General features: G+C 43.1%; 1 protein-coding gene across 1 annotated transcript in view; it reads left to right on the top strand.

Moving 5' to 3' along the window:
* Window positions 1-21374, top strand: part of PLCH2 (phospholipase C eta 2) — a 64859-nt gene that overhangs the window by 13965 nt on the left and 29520 nt on the right. The gene's annotated exons all lie outside the window — the stretch shown is intronic.

Here is a 21374-nt window from a genome sequence, read left to right as displayed (position 1 = left end):
TTGGAGCATCTGTATGACTAGAAGTTTTGTGTTAGTCCTACACAAGACACATGTGTGTGTTCAGTCTAGAAAATCTGCTATTTTTAAAGTAGGAAATGTGAGGCAGTGAAATGTTCGTTGCATTCGGAACACGTGGATAATAAATCTGCTTAAATTTAACATGCATCATAATTTCAAACACCCTCAAGTGCCTGGAAAGTTTAACAAAGCATGAATGCCTTATCTACTTTGTGCCTCACAGAGCAATGCATTTATCTTTTCCAATTTATTTGGGACAATGGAGCAGAGTGCAGCACAGCTGTTTTCTATGGATGCAAGCATATGTGTCTTCTATTACTAATTAGTAATCAATTCCACCCCACCGTGCGTTTTTCATGGCTCAACTGTCTGAGAACTGTGTCTGTGCTCAGAAATCCGTGTCACAGTTGTGACTGAATGAATTGCAAGTTTTGATTTTGGGAGAAAATTAGCTCAGGAGATTTTGTCACATGTGTCAGAGTGCTGTCTGCTGAAAAATGAAATGATTAATTTATTTCTTGGCTCCATTCCTGTCTTGGGTATCTCATATCTTGTCCCCAGCACGCACCAAAGATGTGATTCACCCTGAAGCAGGTTATTATCTGTTCATAGGGACAATCCATGTAGTTCAGGCATGGCTGTGGTTGTTTTGTGCCTTTCCCACAGTGCTGACACCGGATTCTCAGAGGCAGCAGAGCTTTGCAGACAATGGGCTGCAGGGTGGAAATATGTCACAGGCAGTAACAGCACCAGGAGCAGGGAGCTGTGAGCAGGCTCCCTCCACTACCAACAGCAGAAACATGGAATAAAGCAACTGTGCTGGGCTGCACTCAAGCAAGAATATTAATGCATTTCTATTTTTAAGGGGAGAAAAAAGATTGCGCGGAGAAACGAAGGGATCTGAGGTAATTTAACATTAATCTTTGTGAACTGTGTCTCTGTTGCTTGGATGCCTCTGGGATAACCAGACTCACTGGAGAAACTGAGGTTCAGCACCTCACTGGAGGAGATGACAAAACGAAGTAGAAAAGACAGGGAAAGTATTGTAAGGAAGGAGCTACAGTCACAGGGAAGGGAAATGATCTCCAGGATCATACTTCCAACACAGCTCCTTGCTAGGACACTTGGAAGATCTCCTGCCCTAAAAATGTCCAGCTCCCAGCTGTTTTCCTGCCAACTCTGGCTGTACAGAATTCCTGCAGTTGGGAAACCACACACCCACCGTGCAAAGCAGCTTACACTGCTGCCTGTGGGCTGCTTGCAGCTTGTCAGGTATTTCATGATACCACAATGAGAGCAATTGTGCAGCAAGATATAACACAGAGTTCGACTTTTCAGTTATAAACCTCGGAGGGACAAAGAGGAGCAGCAAGCCAAGGGAGTTTTATGTTTTCCTTTTAGTGATCTGAAAAGAAGTAGCAGGAATTCCAGCAGCAAGCACATCTGTCTGCAGCTGTCACTGCAGCACCTCCAGATTTTATCACCTGCACGCAGTATAACCACTTACTGAAGTGTTTTTGTCTAAACAAAGCGGTGCAGCCAGTGATCTTTCCCTCATTTTCAGATTGTTAGTCAGAAGTTTGAAAACACATTAAAAACTTGTTTATAAAACACCGCAGGAAATAGTAGTGCTGCAGAGGCTCTGGTGTGTGTGGTGCTGTGGACTGTCCTTGTCACTGAAGTGGCTGAGAACTCAGGATGGTTCAGTCTGGTTGATAGCTGAGCTTTATTTCTGGAGGCTTTCTAAGACCCCAAGATCTATTTGAAACTGGTTTTGCCTTCTTTCACTGCTGCCTTTCCCCCTTCTCTGCTAGACATGAGCATCTTCCCATCTTATGTAACACAGATTTTCTTGGAAGAATGTGTGTTCCCTGAAAACCTCAAACAGCCAAGATGATTTATGGGTCTATAAGAAAATAGGCCACCAAAACACTTCAGTTCTTCCAATCTCCAAACCAGAAAAAGATCTAAGACTGAAATAATAAAGATTGTAAATGTTGTTTATTCTGAAACTGTGTGGTGAAAAAATCAGGTTAAACCAGCTTAGTTCAAACAGCTTTCTCAGTGTTCTCTCTGCTTCTGGTGCTCAGTAGAAGTCTGGGAGAAGGGGGATGAAAGGGAGAGCCAAAGGAATGGCTGATACCTCTGAGAGCCAGAGGAATGGTGGTTGTCTCTGTGTTATAAACAGACTGGTGAGCCCCCAGGGAGGTGAGCTGGTCAGTGGCAGAGGGTTTCAGAGCAGGTACAATTTAGCTGTTAAGTTTTGATTCCTGTCCTGCTGTCAGACACGTGTGACAGGGTGGGAGTCTGTAGCACTGGACATGTGAAGGACATCACTTTTATTCCTCTGCCTGAGGAGGAGCAGAAGGCAATGGACAGCACACAGTACCACAGTGCATGATTTTATTATAGAAAGAGTCACAAAACTTATTCATGCAAAGCATCTCCTTGGTATTTACAGCACATTCAATGCCAGTCATTTTGCCCTCTATTTGTGTTGACAGTGGAGAAGTTATTACTTTCAAGCTGTGAGAGTTTTGATAGCAGCCTTCAAGTCAATTGTTGTTTTACTTGAACAGACTGTTGGTGGTTGTTTTTACTGTTTCTATCCCACAAAGATAATTTTATTTGGAGAAATCTATCTTGTACACAGTGTGCTGGGCCTCTTCACCTTTTCTCTGCAGAAAATACATGGGAAGGTATGAAGGGGACCTGGGAGAATTTCAAATTACAAAGACAAAACTATTGCTGCAGTAGATTGTGCAATCCCATGGCATCATCTGATGCAGGGCTGGAAACTGATCATCCTACTGGATGCTGAATTTTTTGTTGACTCAGGATTAAATGTATGGAAGGATCTTAGAGTTTTCTAATCTGATAGTGTTTGTCTTGGTTACTGTCTGTAAACATTTTGCAATAAAACCTTAATTTGAAACTTCCCAACTCTTCATATGTTAAAAGAATGGTGATTTTGTTCTATGTCTTGCCACCTGCTGTTCTCTTCTGTGGTAAAGTACATTGGTAACTATGGGAACAAAAACTTAAGAACAGACACCCACATGTGTTGAAGTTGATTTATAGAAGGTCTTGAAGTGATGCCACGGATTGTGAGGGATGGAACTCTCTGGATGGAGTTTAATGGCTTTCAACGAGGGCTCAATGTTCGACTTTCAGAAGTTATTTAGAATGTCCCTGACGCTGTGAATGTTCCATTCTCCACTTAACCGTGGTGTAACGTGGTGGTGCTGCATTTCCCAGCTGGCTCATTCAGTCCCCAGCAGTGCTAACACTCCTCCCCTGTGCTGGGCAACAAGATCCCTGTTACTTCTGTCAGGAAATAGGTCTTAGAATGTGATAAAATGTGGCAGCTGGAGCCTTGGGATGACGGATGTATGTGTAGGTGAATGTGTAGTCAAATTAAAATGTAGCTGTGCCATCAGCTTGGGTGCTTTGTGCTGGTTCTCTGGAAGGGCCCTGTTCCTTTCCAGGCAGCCAGGATGGGGCTGCGGCCCTGGCAGAGGTCTGGGATAGCTCAGGATCCTGTATGGACAGAGCAGCTACACAGCAAGGGCAGATCTTTGTCAGGTCATGGCTCAGCTCCCCTAACCGGGGTCAGCTGCTCAGTGGCATCACTCTGGGCTTCCTCTGCATGAGTTGAGAGAAGTCCTGGCCCCTTTTAGTCCCTTCTTAGGACTTTAAACCTTTGTGATGTGACAGCAGCACACCACAAGTCACTCTTCTGCTCTGTTTGGTAGAGCTGGAGAGCTGGGAATGGAGGATGAAGGAATTAGGGCATGCTATGCTTTGTGTAATATGGAACTGACAACGGGGTAGGTTTGCTCCGTGCCAGCAGTGTGCTCCCCAAACTGGAGTGCTGGTGACCTTTCCCAGCCATGTATGAACTTCTGGTGTGAATCAGAGTGCACAAATCCAGATAAAAGTTTGTCATTGATTTAAAGAGTCAGCAGATTGTCTTTGCACAAAGAAATTTCCTGTTTTGGACTAGACATTACTTGGAATAAGAGAATCTTTTAATGTAAAATGCTTTGGTCTCGATGATAGCACAGTCTGTGTTCTCTTTATTTCAAAAAATTTGCATGTGTTGTGAAGGCATTCAAATGTTTCTCTGACGTTTGTTCTGTGACCCTGTTCTAACTGCACAGCAAAAAAATTCCCAGAGAAACAAAACATTTCATTTTATGAAATTGATGTCATACAGTAATTAGGTACTGATTCTCAATCTCTAATAGTCTCAGATGGGAGCACATTTTTCTCCTAAAGAAAGCATAGCCTGGTGAAGCAACAAGCTTTGCTCAATTTGATGGGGTAATTAGTGAATTAGTTGATCATCGTTAGCCGTAATCTTTAAATTTGCTCTGTCTCTTGATAGGTTGTGAGGAATAGGTGGTGTTGAATGGGAGGGTTGTCTCTAGCAGTGAATTGAGCCTAGCCTACAGTGTGAAGATTTCCTGCCCTGGGATTCCCTAGGGAAGTTGTCTGCCAGGCACTTTCTGGGCCTCAGCCCTTGCCCATCTTCTCCCTTCTGATATGAGACGAGATTTATTGATAACCTGCACTTGCCAGCAGGAAATAAGAACAGAAATGAGAGTTACTTTTAGGATAAACCTGGCACACTGTCTGCCAGTGTTCACCCTGATGAGCCTGTGTTGAAGCACAGTGGCTGCAAGAGGAATTACCCAAACTTAACGTGGTGTAAATGCAGGAGGCCCCAGAGGCTCCTGCAGTAAGTGCTCCTCAAGTGCTTCTGGATGGGTTGCTCAGGAGATGAGACCTCAGGGGACACAGCTAGTGCTGAAAGCCACTAAGCAAATAGGATAATGTTTTATTGAAAGTAAACTTGAGCCAAGTCCTGGAGCCATTCCTTAGATGGCAATGACCGTGGGATTCATGCCTAAATGAAAACTGCAGAGGGTTGTGTCAAATCTTGCAAAGATCTTGATCTTTCTGCAATAGGGACTGATACCTAAAATGCAAAGATTATGTAGGATGGAAACAGCAGGAGAACCCAGCTGCAGCAGCTGGGAATATGAACGAGAGTCAACATTCCCAGCGTGGAGAGCCTGAGTGGGGTGGGAGAAAGTGACTGTGAGAGCATTCCACAGCACCTCGTGTGCTGGAGGGGGTCAGGATGGGGAGGTGCAAGGCAAGAGGGCAACATCAAACAGCACAACCAGACTGGCTTCAGTTCCTGCAGCCAGGGGGGAGAGGATCCAGAGCAGCACTGCCTGATGTGTGGGGTCACTGCCTGCAGGGCTCCATGGCAGCTGTGCCCTGCAGTGCCCTGGGTGCTGGGCAGGATGCTGTGATCCTGCCTACCCTGCTCCCCCAGCAAAGATTCCTTTCCTAGAGGGGAAACTAACTTTCCCCAATCCTTTATCATTCCTGTTTCATTAGCTTTCAAGCCCTCAAAGGAACAAATTGTTTTATCCTGTGTATTTCAGTGGCATGTAGGAGGGGCAAGAACTATTCCTGGTTGGAATTTTTAGGCAGCACCCTCATGCTGATGTCCTTCTCCAGGATTTAGACAGAACTCAGAGGTCTGTGTCTGTCTTCTGCATTGTGCTTTGGGACACAGACTACAATAATGTGCATTGTTTCCTAGCCATATCCTATTAATTCTGCATTAATATTTCCTTGCAAGTTAAAAAGGTGGGAAATTTGTCATCTTTGCCAAGAAAAGGAGTTAGAAAGAAATCCAAAAAGAACAGCTTGACTATTTTTATCAGTAGCTGTAGACTTGCTTTCTAAACTTAAGCAAGTCTGGGAGGATCCCATAACAATGTGTAGGATGCTGAATGGACACAGGGGAGGCATTAACATAAAAAAGAGGTTGGTTTTTTTCCCCTTCTTAAATGAAGTAGCACCTCACTGACATTTGCTGCCTACTGCAATACATCCCGGAGGAATTAAAAGTGAATTATCCTCTGTGCTTCTTTGCTGACATCCACAAGTTTTTCTTCAGTTCTTTTCCAAAGGAGTAAAGCAAAAGCCATCTGGCAGCAGGGAGGCAAAGAGTTAAGGAACAGTTATCCCAGGTGGCTGAACACTTGAGTTGCAGGGAAAGGCTGGGAACATTCATTGAGCTCCTGCACTGGCTTCTACCTGGCAGCAGCTCCTGCTGCACCCCTGCACAGGGAATAAAGGATGAGCCTGCTCAGAGCACAGGCAGCAGGCATCCCTAGGAGCCCTCGGATGCTGCAGTGAAACCACGGGCAATGCTCTTTTCCTCGTTCTTCACAAGAGTCTTTTGAAAGATCAGGGATGTGCATATGGTCTTTGCTGCTTCCTCTGGTGTTTTCACTTGAATCTCTCACTGGAATATGGATGATGCAAGCACAATTAAATGCCTCAGTCCTGAAAAAGGTAAGGGGGGAAATGTTTGTTTTAACCACCTTGCTGAGGGAAATTAGTTTTACTAATTTGTGAAGTGTAGTTTACAAAGCTTCCTTGGACACTTCTTTTCTGCTATTCAAACTTAAATGCTTTAAACAAATACAGCAGGTTCTTAAGGGAGCTTTTGCTGTACCTTTGCCTCCTACTATCACTAAAGCTTAAATAATAAATGTATCTCTAATGGCTGTTTCCTCCTGCATAAAGTGTGCAACGAAGGAGTGCTCCAGGTATGTTCATGTTCCTTTTCTGCTTCCTTAACTAGCTGCTGTCACCATAAGAAAGGCTTTCTATTTTTAACCTGAGACCTTCTGCTACCCACATTAGAAGAGAGAAAAGAGACTCCAGTACTGTTGTGAGTCAGCTGTATTGTTTTAATTTTTTAAAACAGGTGATTTGCTACTCATATGATGTAGTTTCTATACACCCATCCAACAAGAAGAGTGCACAGAATCAGTTGGGGCTGAAGTTCTCCCTGGTGGGATTAAATCAGGGGTGAAGTCAGGGAAGTGCCTGGAGCTGGGAAAACTGTGCTGCAGTGTCCTGAATGCTGGACTTGGAGCTCATCCCTCCTGTACTGGTGGCTGCTGAAGGAATCTATGAACTCAAGACCAATTGTTAAAAGCCCAGTTTTTATTTTTAAAAGCTTTATTTCCTCATTAATTTACTCAGGAAAAGCCCAGAGAGAGAAACCCTTCCCCGTGATGTAAATTAATTGACTCCAGTGCCTGGCTGCTTGTCTGTATGCATTCTGTATTTTTTGCCTGTTAGGCTTGTGGAGTTATGCAACAAGTAAAGAAGGTTGTCTTGGGTTCTGTGTGCTCAAAAAGCTGCTCTGGACACTGGTCTCACACCTTGGTGTCTTTGGGAAGGCAGAGCAGTATCCCTCACTCAACTAATGCTTAGTGCCTGTTCCTCAATCCCTTTTGAAGGGAGCACTCCTTAAAGTTCTCTCTCCTTTTCTAAAAATCATTCCTAGAAGAAAACTTTACCAAAGTGGAAAAAATGCTTGGCTCTAATTTGGTGTTTGGCTGTCAGAACCAAACCTCATACCTGTGAGCTCTGGTTTGGTTTTGCCATGTCTTTGTTATTAAAACACCAAAAATAAACTCCAGCAGTGCCATTCCCTGAGAAAAGGACAACAGGTAACTCAGGTGTGGCTGTACCTGGACAGTCACTCATCACTGCAGCAAATACTGCTCCAGAAACTGAAGAAGGATGTGGATGTGAAAATTACAGCAAATTGACTTTAAAAGGTCCCATTGTAGAGCAGAACTATAATTAAAAAAGGAAGAGGGTGACCACAGAACATCATATAGGAAAAGCTTCTATTGTACATAGAAATTGCCATTTTTTTCCATAGTTTTATGACCATTTTGGAAATTGTTTTGTTTATTGATGAAATTAATATGAAATCCAAGAATACTTCTAGGCTGCAACAGATTTAATGAACCTGAGAAGTATGCAAACAATTCAGGTAAATAATGAGAGAGTCTCCATGTGCATCACAACAATAGACAAATGTTAACCAATTTCCTTGCAGATTTGTTAAGAATGAAGCAGAGATGATGAGGTGCATTTGGGCATTGTCAATATTTATTTAAAAAGCGAAAAAGCAGATTTTATTACTTGGCATAAGAATTTATTTACCTGTACCATATTGCTGGCATAGAGGCTGGAGATTTGGGGGCATGGAAGCTTTAACTGAACAATGTGCTAAATAGGGAGAAACTATTTCCTATATGCAAGAACTTTTTTTGTTCCAAGGAAAGAAGGTGGTTTTCTTAAATCTTCAGAATGTGTAAATCCTCAGGTTTTGGATTGAATTGGCTGAAGTGGTACATTTATCATAGAACCTTGGAATGGTTTGGGTTGGAAGAGACCTAAAATATTGTTTTGTTTCATCCCCTTGCCATGGCAGGGACACCTTCCACTGTCCCAGGCTGCTCCAAGCCCCATCCAGCCTGGCCTTGGGCACTGCCAGGGATCCAGGGGCAGCCACAGCTTCTCTGGGCACACAGTGCCAGGGCCTCAGAACCCTCACAGGGAACAATTTCATCCCAGTATCCCATCTCACCCTGCCCTCTGGCAGTGGAGAGCCTTAACACACTTTTAATGATTGCATTTTCTGACAGAAGTGTTTCAGGACTGAAAACCAGAATAGTTTGGTTTTGAAAATGTCACAATGGGACACCCTGAGTATTCCTGATCCAGTTATTGTTCTCTGAAAATGCACCAGTGTGCATTTGTACTTTAAACAGACAAGGTCCTCAGGGAAGGTGTGATGGAGCAGGAATTGTGACACCCAAAGTCCTTTTGGCTTCTTCTTACTGGGTTCAGCTTCCAACTTGTGAAAGCAGGAATGAGAAAGAGAGGCTCTCACCTGAGGATCTCCCTGGAGATCATCCAGGTAGCAGTTACTCAGGTTGATTCCTTGCTTGCAGGGGACACTGCTGAGGCTGAGATTGAATCTGTGTTTGTGATTGAACCAGCTCAGTGTTTCTGCCAGATGGTGTCCTTCTAAGCCAGGGAGTGGAAACACCTGGAAAAGAAATGGGCTAACTGAAAAGAGCAGAGCTTCATGGGCAGGGCTTCCAGGCACAGGCAGGGGGCTGCATGAAGGTTCTTTTTAAGGGTTCCACTTCTTGCTGTCATCTGTATCATTAAAAGGAAATGGGATTCTCCTCCCACGTAGATATAAAACCAGTCATGATGCAACTGAAGCCAGTAATTCCCCAGTGTATGGAAGCCTCCATATGATGGTCTGTTCAAACATTCATAGTGAGAGGCACCAACATCCTCAAGGCTTTGGTGTTCCATTGACTTGCCACTCCTTTTTTAAGGGGTTCTGTCTGACTAGGGGTTTAGGAGTCATTGCTAATGATCCAAAATACTCCTTGTTCCAAGTAATTCTGAAATGTTCAGCTATGAGTAAAGAAACAACTGATACTGTCAGTGCTATTGGGAGAAGAATGGGGCATGTCCTGAGGGAAGCATCTTGTCTGGGAAAATCCTTCAAGAAGATGGCAGCTGGCAAACACCTTCCAGTGGAACAGCTCATGAGATGTGGCTGCAGAATTTCAGCCTCCAAACTACTACAGTCTCCCAGGAACAGCACTTGTACAATGTCTTCAGTTGATCTCTCTGAGATCAATACTCAGGTGTTCTCTGGCTCTCCAGCATCACTGCTCCTGATTTTGCCTTTTACTGAAGATGTTTCTGCTGATCTAACCCTCAAGTAGAGATGGTTTCCAGATGCCTCATCTTCAACTTGATTTAAAAAAAAAAAATAGGGAAACACTGCAAAGAAAATGTCACATTAATGCTAAGTGCACAACTTCAAATTAACTGGTGCCATACATGCAGATTGCTGATTCATATCCCTTCTGTCCCTGACAATCATTTGTGGGGGGAATGTGAATCAAGTCCAGCTAAATGGGAAAGCTTTCCCACTTCAGGGAATTACAGAGGGATAATCAATATTGGCCTCTGCAGGATAATCAATATTGCCCTGTGCCGGTCTAAAGACATTATATGGCAGAGAGCAACTAAATTTTCTGGCATGATGTGATCTGCCATGGAGTGACTGTGGACCTGCCAGCACTGAACAAAGTCCAGAACCGCTGTTAAACGTGGCTCTCTGTAAAATATTTTCCTGCAAGCCCATTTTTCCAGTTCAGCCAGCGAGCTGACACTTCCATCAGCCTTCAAATGCCTGCTTATCTTCTGGCTCTAAGCCCTGGGGAGAAATGAATCTGTCAGGATGCTTTGTTTCCAGCTGAGGTGGATATTGGAGGCCATAGCAAAAGATAGAAACACATTTCCTGTAAGAGCCCAGGAGTAATTACTTTACTTCCTGTACATTTACCTCAGCCCTACTGAATCCAGGACCAAATGAAATTGGGCAGTCAGCTGTGAAACTTCAGCCCCTGAGCTTGCTGTGGGCTCCAGCTCAGCACCCTGCACTCTGTGTTGTTTTCTGCTGGCAATCTTCCCCTCTGGGACTGCAGCAGGTGGCTCCTGCTCGAAGGAAACCACAATCATGGTCACCTTTCAAGCTTCCAGAAGGACCTGCCGTTGGTTTCTGAGATTTACAGATGCTGGGTTCTGTTGAGTGGTAAGTTTTTGAGAGGTTAAGGAAAATTTAAAGAACAGCCTCATAAGGCTGTCTCTCAGATGTCGCAGAAGCTGAGAAAAGCACTGAATGGAGACAGAGACTGAGTTATTCCTAGAGCCATTGCAGCTCCTCTTTTTCCCATCTTTCATGAAACTGGTCTATATTTGAAGAAATAGGGAGTCTGTCACATATTTCAAAATGTACATGGCACAAAAGGAAGGTCTGGAGCAGTTCTCAATTTATACAGATAGAATACATTAAAATTCATCCCAAATACAGAAGTAAAATTTGTGAGTCAAAATCACTTTGTGGCAATGCATTTCAGTATCAGGTGTCTTTTCTGAATGTCTTTCAACCTATCTTGCATTCCCGTGCCCATTTTGCCTTGGATTCTTGAGTTCTTAGAGGGGTTTCCTAGAAGGAATAATCACATTGATGGATTGCTTTTGTCCCAACCTGCCTTAATCTCCCTCTGTGTGTTTATGCCCCATGGCCCTGAACAGATGGTCAAGCACTGAAAGACCTTTAAATGTAAAGGGTTTATGATCTTACTTCAATTAAGTGTGTAGAGACATTTTCTTACACGAGTTGGTGGTTGGAGACAAGGTGACCTTAGAGCACCATTTATAGTCTTAAAACCTTCATTTTGTGCTGACATTTTTCTACAACTGACAAAATTTGTTTGTCACAGCTTTGCAAGGAAAAGACTTCAGCAGCTCAAATCACAAAGCCTGTTCTCACTTAATTAAAATAATTGCATCATTTTTTTCCAGATGAGCCCAAGAGAACTAAACATCATGGCAGGAGGCAGAGTAATTGTCATTAAATTAGTGCTGTTGTTGCTAATGGGTCCCGATTCCACAAACACTCCTTCAAGTGAACAAAGTAATTTAAGGGATTTCACAACTGGTTCATTTTAATAATGGGACTTTCCAAACAGTTTTGGGGATCCCTGGGAACGTTCCTGGCTATGGTTGCCTGAAGCAGCTGTCCCAGAGTTTGCCCACTGTGAATTCCAGCATGGAAAGGAGCACCAGGAAAATGTGATGTTACAGCCTCTCCCAGTGGAGTCAGTGCCTTGCCAGTGGATGGATGCTGAGCACAGGTGGATTTCAGACAGGTTAAATAACTTGCTGAATATGCTCTGAGCCAGTGCACAAATGTTTCACTTGGAGGCCTGGTGGGTGAGGCACAGGGGCCTTGGAATAACCTGAATTCCACTGATCTGGGCAAGATGTGCAGTGTTAATCTCGAGGGGGATTACTGTGCTTAGAGGTGCAGTCCAGATGGTTGGGCAGGCTCTGCCTGTGCCCATGGCAGAGGATGGAGCTGGGCTAGAATTAGGGAAAAGGCAGCTTATGCACAGTTGGGATAAGGTTGTGGCCCTAGAGCAGGTGCTCTGGCCTTTCTGAGCCAAAACCATCTGAAAGTGATTGATTTAGTCAATAGAAATAATACACAAGTCTTTAGTTGAAAGACAAAAATAGAAAATGTAACTGTGAATGTCTTTTTATCCATCAGCATCCCCAAATCCCTCTTCTTGGGAAGAGCCCACCCTAAAAACAGTGGGCAGCTTTTGCATGCAGACACAGCTGTGAAAAACCAGAATGCTTTGGAAACAAAGGCAAAGGACTCCAGCAGAGGGAAGAGAAACTGCAGCTGAGCTGGCTGGTCTGGCTGCTTTAGCCCTCTTGGAAGCAGCATTTCTGGGGGAAAGGGAAGAAGTATAAATCACATATTTAAAAGTAGTGAATGAGCATCATTCACCTTTGGTTCATCAAGTCCAGTCATCTCCTCCTGCTTGAGTTTGTGCCCTTGCAGGTGGGGTTTTGAACCTTTACCATAACTGAGAGTATTCCTGACTTGCATTTAGTGATGTGCACTTCTATGAGATGTTTTTGCTTTTGATATTTCAGAAACATCTTTGCATTTAGTGCTTTGGAAGGTGGTAACAGGCTGGCTAACTCCTATGAAGGTCTTGGGCTGGGGTAGCTAAGATGTAGATGTAAATGGAGTTTCTGCAGTTTTTACAGTTCTTTTGACTGGGGTTTAGAGCTGAAAGTGCAACAGGGAGGGTAAAAAAAATGTGAGAGAGAGATGTGCCAGAAGGCACTGATATCTTCTGTTTCCTCTGTATTTTATGATTGTGTTGTTGGTTGGCAATAATTTTCTTGCGATTCTACAGCCATTAGAAGCAAGGTTTCCCTGGGTGGGAAGTGGAAAATGGGAATACTTGTATCAAAGTTCTGCTGTGCATCACTCATAGCTGCCCATGAGCAGCTCAGTGTTTCAGAATCAGCCTCTTGTGAAGAGGTCAGTTTGTTAATCTGGTAAACTGTGTCTGTAGTGTGTCCATGCAAAGGTAAAGGGAGTGCTTGGCTGGGAAGTCACAGGTCTAATCCTGGTGGAATTGCAGGTCAAATACATTGCCTGCTCTGTAACATTTAATGTCTTTGGCAGTCAGGATATTGAAATTTCTAGTTTTGCTTTTTCTACTTTGAGGTCTGCAGCTGTTTCCCTATGTATTACATAACTGTTCACACTTTTTCCATCCCTCAGCAGTCAAGTGAATCCCTCCATCCTGAAGGATTGCATTAATGATAAACCCATTTGTCTCAGGAGGATCTCCATCCTGTTCCCTTTTCTCCATCTTCCAAACCATATGTGTGTTGTGCTCCTGTGTCTTCCTCAAGATGTTCTTTCTGTGGGATGGAGTCTGGCTCCTCTGGCACTCTCCAAGTGACTTTCTTCCTCTGCAAGTCTTTGACATTCCAGCATTGTTCAAGCGTTCTGAGTTCCATTTTTAGCTAAGCCACAGGCCAGCCTGGAGACTCAGACAATGTTGGTTTTAAAATCTATTTCGTGGCATGAAAAGCTTTTGTTACACTCAGACAAGAATAAGTTCCTGAAGTGCTGTGGAAAGAAGTCTTTAATCTCTGAGTTGGGTCAGGTGAGCAAGATTGCTCTGAGGATGTCGAGAGAGGCAAGAATAGAAACCCATTTCAGTAGGCTTAGATCCTAAGTCCTCAGCTCAGTGTGCTTAAGAGTTGGGAGAGGGATTGTGTCCAGTTTAACCCTTTGTTATTCCCAGCTGCTTTTCCACACTGTTATCCAGTATAATAAATGGAGGAGCTTCTAAAAGATTTTATTTTTCTCTGTTTCCATGAGGATTTTCTTAGGAGGCCTGAAGGGGTGTATGGACAGTCAACTGAAATAATTTGAATTAACTTCTCTGTGTGCTCTTAGGATTAAAAATCTAACTTTAACTTGAATATTGTAATAGTTCTTTTCCAGTGCTGTAAATCATTGGCATTTCTCTCTACTCAAATAAAACCAAATCCATATTTGAACTCCTGTATTTGCAGAATTCTGATTATGAACCATGAAACCAATATCTTGAGCAATGCTGCAATGGGAGTTACATTTCCCTCTTCTCCTCCCTTCCTCTTGTCCCCAAGTTGATAACACAAAAATGGTGAATGCAGGATCTAGGATGTCTTGGCAGAACTGATATTTGAATTTTGAAGGGAATACCTTTAGCATTCTGTGCCAGCCACTGGTTTTGTTGCATGCACATCCTGGAGAACTGCAAGGAAACCTGATTAGTACTGCAAGAGGGGAAAAAAAGGAGCTAAACAGCTGCAATACTTTTGGTTTATGCAGAAGTTTGCCTTTACTCTGTCTCCTTGTAATTGAGAGCCTCAAAGTTCTCTCTCCTATCCTGTGAGGTACAGCAGTGACATCCTCACCATTTAAGGTGTATATCTAAAGACATTACACAAAGATGTTTATGGGTTTATTTGAGGAGTTCAGAGAAGCAGGTGATAGAGAAGGCAATGAAACTCACAGGTCCCAGCTCTCATCCTGGCCCAGGCTTCACGTGAAGAAAGGATTAGAATCTTTAGAACAAAGTTTCCCTTGTTCTTCCCTTCAGGGCAGAGTTTTCTGTGGGATGCATATATCCTTCTGAGCATTTTACAGGAGAATTTTCTCTTTCCCTGATGACAGTTTGCAGTCATCTCACTAAATTGCTCTTGAAAGATGCCTTAGGAGGGTGTAAGGCTGTGGTTGAAATGTTTGAATAAATAGTGGCAAGAGTGTACATAGCATCACTGCTTCCCGTGGTGCAGACCCAGTTTGGTTCTAGTTTGGAATTAATCTGTGGTTAAACTCTGAGTCAAGCCCAGTATAAGAACTCTGGGCATCGGTGGTGAAATAAACAACTTGTAATTGAGAGTGAATCATCTCCAGAATTAACTACTCCAAAGCTTTTTTCAAACTGTGAAAGGAAGAGTAGGAAGCACTTAATGAATGTGTTTTTAAATGGGCAATTTGTGTTTAGCTCATCAGGGTAGAAGCATACGAGCCTCCTTGTACAGATCACAGATGGCAAGAGAGATTGTCTATTGTACTTAAAACTCAATGTAGCTTGAGTGGTTGTGATAACCTCTGTGACAGATTTCTGTATTTGGAGTTCAATGGGTGCATTTCAAATGGAACGAGGTAGTGACTTAGTGCTTTTTAAAAATTCATCCTCACCTGCTTGTATCTGCCAGTCCTGGAGCCCCCTCAGTGTGCCTGGTTCTGTTACAGCAGCTCTGGGCACAGGAGCTGCCTGGTTGTGCCCTGAGCAAGATCTCCTGTGACTGTTCCAGCTTGCAAAGACATCCCTAAACAGAGTGGGAGATGGAAGGTACCGGGGAAGAAAGAGAAGAAGGAAGAGGAGGAGAAGAAGATGAAGAAGAGAAGCAGAAGAAGAATGCACTTATTTGAAACCTTTTTTCTTTTTCTCAGCTGTAATGTGTCACCTAAATCCCTTGACTGGATAGGGCAGGAGCACAGCTTTAGGATTAGTGCCTGTGATGGATTTAGGATTTGAAGCAAACATGTGTTGCTGTGTTTCCATCGTGTCTAGTTTTTGCTGCCTAGAGAGAAATGTTCTTTCTTTTATCAGAAATGCCCATTAAAATAGTGAGGAGAACCTTCAGAGAAGAGAAGAAGACTGGCACAATGATATTTTGAGGAGCTGTATGAGAAGAAAATGTGATTATTCTTTTTTTTTTCCAGCCCTGGAAAGAGACTGGAGAGCTTATGAACCTGGGCAGATCCACAGTGAAAGGCAAGGGGGGCTCAGGAGGGCAGAGAGGGGAATGGATTGTGCTGCTAACTGTGCATTATTTACTGCAGGGGATGTTGTTGGTTGGTTTTGAAGAGCAGGTAGAGCCCCTGAAAGAGTGGGACCTGCAAATCTGTTTGTAACCAAAGAAAGGAAAGGGTTTTCTCCTTGTGGGAATTGCCATCAGGAGGAGGAAGTGGTGGAGGAGCCAACAACTATAAATTGCCGTAATGTCTTGATGATGCCAAGCAGTTGGGAAAGTACCAAAGGAAAAAGAAAATCAGCAGGAGGAAAAGAATATCATCAGGAGGTCTTGCTGTCCAGAAATGGTTTCATCTACCTGCCAAATTGCCTCATGCTCCATCATGTGTCTTCTTTAAAATCTTGAACTGAAGCCCACTCAATCCTCCAAAGTAGTCACAGGTACATCACAATAAAAAGGATTTTATTGGGATTTTAATGCTCTAAATCTGGATTGTGAAAGTGCTTAATTTAGCTAAGAAACTTTTCTGAAACAACCTGAAAACTACCACTGGATTTTGGAAATCAATGGCTATATTCTATATTTCTGATAATATTTTTATCCTGCTACATGGAGAATGTGCACTACAGAATTTTAATACCTCCTAAGGCCATCAGTGCTTGTTTCCAGTCCAGCTCAGATATGGATATCTCAAAATCTCCCTTGCTTCAGAATAAGTTCTCAGTGGCCCGTCTGGCTGAAGACTTTTTCTGGGTTGGTGGCAGCATCGTCGCCTCTCCGAGATGGAAAATTGGCCACTTTGGTAAGATGCTGAACCCCTGCATTCAGTAAAATGGTGACACCTTTACATCTTTCATGTTGAAATCTTAGTTAGTGGCACCTTTGTGTAGCAGCAGCGTGGGGAGCAGAAGAGAAAGAAGGAGGAGGCAGCCCTGGGCTGATGTTAACATTTTGTGGTTGGCAGTGCAGTTCTTTTTGTCTTCAGCAAGCCCCCACTTATCATTTCATGATTGATTTGTGTTCTTCAGGACAAGCTAGAGCAAAGTTGTACATTTTGACACTTGCTGACCCTTTTAAATATTCTGTTGCATAGAGTCTGTCTCCTTCTCCTTACCCACAGCACGACAGTTTTGCTATCTGCCAGTGCTGTACACCTCCTAACTCTTTAATTTTATTTGTAGTTTAGAGTTTTTTAAATGAGCATTTGGAAGTATCTCTGCTGTCTTCATCCACACCAGGTCACTGGACTGTTTAGAGGCTGTTTACTGAATACAGATACACAAAACTCTCAAGCTTCACTGGCTCTGTGAGGAGGATCCCCTTTGGGTGCTCACAGCAGCCTTTCATTTAAATAGCTAATAAACCCAGCAAACCTAATTAGAGATAGCCAGAGAAAACAGATGTTCTGGTAAAAGCACTTTAATAACAATCTTCTTGGGCCACTTCTGCATGGCCAGTGAGGAAATCTGCAGCCTGACCAGAACCATCCATTCCTTGGAGCACTTCTTTGTCCTATTTGTCTGTCAGCTTCATCGATCAAAGATTTTTTTTAGCAAGAAAGTTGGACACATAGATAGCTTAGCAAGTACTGGGAATTTTTTTTAGAGGAGAAACACCATCCTACTCTGCCTCTGCATTTCCCTGGATGCAGGTGGCTGATGGAGGGATGGAGAGCTGGCAGCCTGACCTCAAATCAAACCCCTAATTTCCACAGGATTAATAACATCTCTTCTCCCATTAACACCTCATTTATTAGGAGTGGTATGCTTTAAGGATGGGTTCAATCTTCCACCATCTCTTGCACACAGTAAACACTGTCCCAACCATTGCTGGCAGAATTAGAGAGAAATGTTATTTTCCAAAGACACTTTCAGATATTTTGGGCCAATGAGCAGAACAGTAGAAGTCCTGGACTTCAGTGAAGCTCGAGCCACTGAGAGCCAACAAGGGGGACAAAGCTGTGCTAGGAATGAGGTGGTTGGTTTAAAAGGTGAGAGGGACCTGTTCATTAGGCTGGAGGGATGCAAAATGAAACAAATGGAGATTAATGAGTTTGGATGTGATCTGGTTTTTAGCTGGATCCAGTGTAGTGATGTGAGTGAGTCTGGTGTACCTGGGCCAGGAACACCTCAGCCAGTTCTTAGGCAGGACTGACAAAATATCTTCTGGACTGTTCAGCTGGACAGAATTCCCAACACACTCTGCTGATATATTATGAATTTGGATATATTACATATTTTTTATCATTATATTGATATATTGATTTTTAAAAAGATTTTATTCCCCCTGTCTAGAAAGAAAGTGATATTCCTGGCAGGAATAGCTGGAGCCAGCCAGCTCCTTGGTTTATGTATTGATGAGCCACTTATAGCTGTGAAACCATTTCCAGTGAGACTTTAAAGAAATGGGGCAGTCACTGTGTCTTCAATGGATTGGCAGTGCTGAATGTGTGACAAGTGTGGGAGTCCTCTGTGTGTGGGAAAGCTGTTTTGGTTTGGTGATATTTTAAGGGGATATTTTCTTGCCCTTCTGGTGCACGTGTACTGGGGGGGTTTCTCTGGGCTCACAAACATCTTCTGGAGAGAAGTAAGCTGCTGGAATCTGTTCTCCTCTCCTGATGTTGTTTGGGAGGGTGGTTGGTGTGGGGCACACAACTGGGATTCATCCCTGCAGGATCTGTTCTTGGGGCAGAACTCAGCAGAGGGGTTTGATGCTCCCTGCTCGCTGTCCCTGGGGCAAAGGTGTGTGACACAACCTGGGGCTGCCTGGAGCCCAGGGATGGGAATCTTTTGACAAAGCTGGTCCATGTACAAAAATACTCAATGACTCAATCTCCTGACTTCTTTTCATCCCCACATGCTAAAATACTCCCACTCCTTCACATATTTATATCAATCTCAGAGACTCCTAAAAGACAATAACGCTACTGAACCATAAATAATTAATTTGTAGACACTAGAACATCTTTCTAGCAATAGGAATTATATTAGTCTCCTTTCACCCCCTTGTTTCAGGACAAATTGTAGGGTTTATGGTTTGTTTAGTTTTGCTATTTATTGTTACTTTAACACTTTGTGTAGTAAATATAAATGTTATTAAGAAGCATGACAAATCACTGTGAGTTTTTTTGCTGCATCAGTCAGGTGTGGAACTGGCTGTTCCATGTTTCTGTTCCCTGCTCTGCTCTGCCAGTGCTCTGTGCTGCAGTATACAGAGATCCATCTTCTCGCCACAATTTTTTTGTTCAGATGCAAATTGAGGCAACTCATTAGATCAGAAGAGAGCTTAACATAAGCTGAATTCTGAAAAAAAAAAGGGACTAATGAAGTGAAAAACAGAAAAGCTGTAATTCAGCCTTAATTGAAGATAGTTAAGAGCCATTTCTTCAAAAACCTGATTCATTGCAAGACTGGGGGATTTTTATCTGAAGTATAGGAATGAATCCTTAAAGAAGGAATGTGAACAATGGCAAGGAGAAGCAGTTCTACTTCTCAGCAGTGTGCCCTTTTCACTTACATGCTGTGAAAGACTTCAGAAAGAAACCATATCACTTTCTGTTTGATATAAGTACCACTAGGAGTGTGCCCTTTTCACTTACATGCTGTGAAAGACTTCAGAAAGAAACCATATCATTTTCTGTTTGATACAAGTACCACTAGGATTTTTTTTTTTTTTTTTTTTTTTTTTTTTTTTTTTTTTTTCCCTCTCTTCCAGTCTCTGTAGTGCTCTAAACTTTCAGTCCCACGAGGGAGGGTGTGAGTGCCACACACAGGGACAGGTGTGGAGGTGTCCCTGCTCCATGTCCTGGCCCTTGCCTGGTGCCCCCAGCATTCCCTCTGCATTCCCTTTGGGGTTCTCCTTCCCACTGCATTGCCAGGATCCACAAAAGCTGCTGCTCTCACACAGGAAAGGAGGGATTTCTTGTGCCCTCCTTTCCCCGTGTCACCAGCCCCAAAAGATGGCAACTCTGAGATATTGGGGCTGTCATGGGTCACCCAAGCTCAGTCCAGATGAGCTGGAGCTGCTGCAGGCAGCTGTGAGGGGCTCAGGGTGGCTTTGGGGGAGAAATCCTGCAACAAAATAAACAGCAGCACTGAAAAAGCAATCCAAGGATGCTTATTAAAATTTTAACAGCAGAGAACATGTTCCTACTTCATGCTAAAGCAAAGTAAATGTGTGTCGCAGAAAGTGTGGTTTTATTTTGTTACTTCTTCATTATGTTCTGCTTTGTAACAGGTGTGATCTTTGATACTTTTCCCATTTCTACTCTTCTGATTTCTTCCAATAAGATTATTTACTGCTATAATTCCCAAAGAGGAAGTTGGAAATTTAATGTGATTTGAAGTGTGTGTGATTAGTGTTCAGAGAAGTTCTTTTATTAGCTATTTTGACCAAATTTTTTTTTCAAAAACCCTATGAGTCTTCTGAAATTAAAATAAGTTCAAGCTTCCCATAATTATTATTTCAGTAAATCTGAGAAATATTTATCTTCTTCTGAATCAGAATGAAAGCAGATATTGAAAAGATTGAGTGTCTGGGAGAGGGTTGGGCTGAGTTTGGCTCTGATGTTGCTGTGGATGTTTCTGGCACAGCTCTTGCCTTTATGGTGATACCTGCTGAATATTGATTTTCTCTAAAGGCATCTGTGACTGAGGACAAGGGTCCAGCTTTAAGAAGTAAAATGTTACACAAGGGATTATCTTGCTCTCAATTCTACACCTTCTCTCCATGAATATTTTATTAACATGGACAATGAACTCTACAGAATCGTGCCTTCAAATTAAAATTTTCTTGTACCATAGAGGCCTGCTTTCAAATGAATCTATTTTGCTGAACCTTTTCCAGAGTCAATTAATTGACTTTATCTGAACATGAGCTCTAAAGCACAGGGACATCAAAGCTTTTTCCCCATTTCTTTTTGCTTACCTTGCTTTTGCTTTTGCCTGAGAGATGGACTTGAATCACCCCAAAGAGTTGTGGTGGTGTTGATGCATTTTGGAACACACAGAATCAGTGTTTTCATTTAGACACTCCTTCATCTTTAATCTTGATGGCAGAAGATTGATAAAAAAAAGCTGACCTCAGAATCTCCTTGCATTTATTTCTGAATTAGAATGTGTATTGCATGAATTAATTTTCATTCCTCAATGCAGAATCTCAGTAGCAATTTTCACTTCTCATCTCTAGGGCTGGAAAAAAAAAAAAAAAAGAATGCTGAACACAGTAATAGTTTTAATTTTACTTAAACAGATCAGGCAGAAAGTCAGAGGAAAATCAGGTCACAGGCTCTGCTCTGTCATCAGGGGAAATAAATGGGAGACTTGGCAGAAAATGTGAGTCTGCATTTATTCCTGGGACAGAGCCAGCCACTCACACAGTTGGGTTGAAGCTGTTGAGCTTAGTCCTTGCAGCAGCTGGATTTCAGAAGGTCCCAACCTGGCTCCCAGGGGCTTCCAGTGCCAGAGCCCTGGTCCGGCAGCAGCTCCCCAGGAAAGAGCAGGATCCCTGCAGAGGCAGAGCAGAGCCTTGGAGGGAGCTTCTCCCAGCACTTGTGGCTTTTAAGGCTGCACTGTCTGGGATTCTGCCAAACCCACGGGAATGGAACAGGTCCTGAGGCCCAGAGGCAAAGTACAACACAGGTGAGAGGCTTCCTGCTAGGAAAATGTGGGTTTGGGGGATTTGGGAGATGAAAAGTTTGTGAGGTTCTTGCTGAGCAAATCTATAGGATC

This window comes from Onychostruthus taczanowskii, unplaced genomic scaffold (genome assembly GCF_017590055.1).
Source record: "Onychostruthus taczanowskii isolate IOZ18803 unplaced genomic scaffold, ASM1759005v1 scaffold61, whole genome shotgun sequence".
Classification (NCBI taxonomy): domain Eukaryota; kingdom Metazoa; phylum Chordata; class Aves; order Passeriformes; family Passeridae; genus Onychostruthus; species Onychostruthus taczanowskii.
This window is presented reverse-complemented; position numbering and strand designations above follow the sequence as displayed.